General features: G+C 41.2%; 1 protein-coding gene across 3 annotated transcripts in view; it reads left to right on the top strand.

Annotated features, from left to right (window-relative positions):
* Positions 1 to 2,500, top strand: part of LOC122263048 (glutamate receptor ionotropic, NMDA 2B) — a 786,594-nt gene that overhangs the window by 307,724 nt on the left and 476,370 nt on the right. The gene's annotated exons all lie outside the window — the stretch shown is intronic.

Genomic DNA, 2,500 nt, shown 5'->3' with positions numbered 1-2,500 from the left:
CCTCCCAAGTTCTTTCTTTATCTTTTTCTCCAGCTGAAACTCACCTACTTCAAGAAGAACCAACTCACCCTCAGAAGTAATTCAAAGTAACATGAATTGCACATGCAGCCTCTCGCAACTCGAGCAAAGGACAAAAAACAAACAACAAACGTTTGAACACAAGGAAGACGATGTGCTATGAATACCCAAACGATGAAGCAATCAAGCAGCGTTTCTGTTAGCGTGAACGTTTTTCTTCGTCTTTTTTCTCTGTCTTTTGTCATCTCTTTCGCTTTATGACATGTATTTTTAATTGCTATAGTGAGAGGTATATGGTGAAAGGTTTCCCTTCTGGGGAATATTAAAGTATGGTGATAATGATGATGATGATAAGGATAATAATGGTGATAATGATAACGGTAATGATAATGATTATAATAATATTGAAAATAATGATAAGAAAAGACAAAAAAAGATATTTAAAATGATAATAATAATGCTAATGCTAATAGTTATTTAATATGCTGTGATAGAGAAGACAAAAGAAATATGTGGAAGGCTCGTCTTGGCATGAATGTATTTCTAAATTAAATTCACACACACACACACACACACACACACACACACACACACACACACACACACACATATATATATATATACACATACATAAACAAAGATATATATATATATGTATATATATATATATATATATATATATATATATATATATATATATACATATAAACACACACACACATATATATATGCATATATGCATAAATGCAAGCATGAAAAGCAAGAAAGAGACTTAGCTCAAGACCGCACGCCTACAAACGCACACGCAAGCACCCCGGCAGTAAATGTTTACCCGCCGGCTCCCCCAGCGCTCGGCCGAGGCTAGGAAGCCGCTGGTGCCGGCTGGCCCGCAACTCCCGCCTGCCTCCTGCTGGCGACACTCTGTCCAGATAGAAGTACGCCTCGATCCCCTAGATCCCCGGCTCTTGTTTCCCAAGCTCCTCCTCAGGCCCTTCAGAGCGAGGTTATTGCTCATTCTTCCTTCTGCTCGGTCGTTTTCTCTTTTACTTCTGTAGCTCTGGGTTATTATCACTTTTTTTTTCTCTCGGTTGGGGTGGGGGGAAAGGGGGAAGGGGGATGGGGGGTGGGTGTAGAGGTGAGGAAGGAGGTGGAGGATAGTGGGTGGGTGGTGGTGGTGTGGTGGGGGGTGGGGGGGAAGGGGCTGCTTTTGCGGAAGTCGCTGTTGTTGGGATGTTTATTTTGTTCTTTATGAGTTTTTCGAAGTCACATCGCACTACAAAAAGTTGTTTTCGCCCTGCTCTGTATAAGAGCTCTTTCAAACTTGGGATAAGATTCTTGGAAAAGAATGATCTTACTTCCACTTCTGCTATGTTTTTTTTCACTTTTTTTTTATCTCATTTATATTTTATAGATTTCTTTTTTCCCTTCTCATTCTTCTAGATTTATTTGTCTTGATCATATGAGATCAACTGTGAACAAATTTACCATATAGCTGATTTTGTTCAATCCCATTTCTACGTTATTGTTCTTTTTTTTATAGAAACTTTCCATTATTCGTTCTCTAATCTTCAGAACAGTCACTGTGATCTCTTGCTTTCAGCCTCACATCGCTACTTCTATCTCGTTCTTTTAATCTCCATTCGAACCCCCACAATCTCTCTCTTTAACCGATCTTCACCCATCTCACTCCCTCGTTTTCTCTCCGTGCTTTAATGCCTCCGCCCATCACAATAGTCTCCTACTGATCCCGTCATCTATATCTCTTTCTCTCACCACGTCTCTTTCTCTCACCATGTCTCTTTCTCTCACCATGTCTCTTTCTCTCACCATGTCTCTTTCTCTCACCATGTCTCTTTCTCTCACCATGTCTCTTTCTCTCACCATATCTCTTTCTCTCACCATGTCTCGTTCTCTCACCATGTCTCTTTCTCTCACCATGTCTCTTTCTCTCACCATATCTCTTTCTCTCACCATGTCTCTTTCTCTCACCATGTCTCTTTCTCTCACCATGTCTCGTTCTCTCACCATATCTCTTTCTCTCACCATGTCTCGTTCTCTCACCATGTCTCTTTCTCTCACCATGTCTCTTTCTCTCACCATGTCTCTTTCTCTCACCATGTCTCTTTCTCTCACCATGTCTCTTTCTCTCACCATGTCTCTTTCTCTCACCATGTCTCTTTCTCTCACCATGTCTCTTTCTCTCACCATGTCTCGTTCTCTCACCATATCTCTTTCTCTCACCATGTCTCGTTCTCTCACCATGTCTCTTTCTCTCACCATGTCTCTTTCTCACCATGTCTCTTTCTCTCACCATATCTCTTTCTCTCACCATGTCTCGTTCTCTCACCATGTCTTTCTCTCACCATGTCTCTTTCTCTCACCATATCTTTCTCTCACCATGTCTCTTTCTCTCACCATGTCTCTTTCTCTCACCAGCTCCCTTCCACACACCCTCTCTCTTTCTCTCACCATGTCTCGTTCT

Source organism: Penaeus japonicus, unplaced genomic scaffold, assembly GCF_977035675.1.
Source record: "Penaeus japonicus unplaced genomic scaffold, GWHDUDI00000001_assembly GWHDUDI00000022, whole genome shotgun sequence".
NCBI classification, from domain to species: Eukaryota; Metazoa; Arthropoda; class Malacostraca; order Decapoda; family Penaeidae; genus Penaeus; species Penaeus japonicus.
This window is presented reverse-complemented; position numbering and strand designations above follow the sequence as displayed.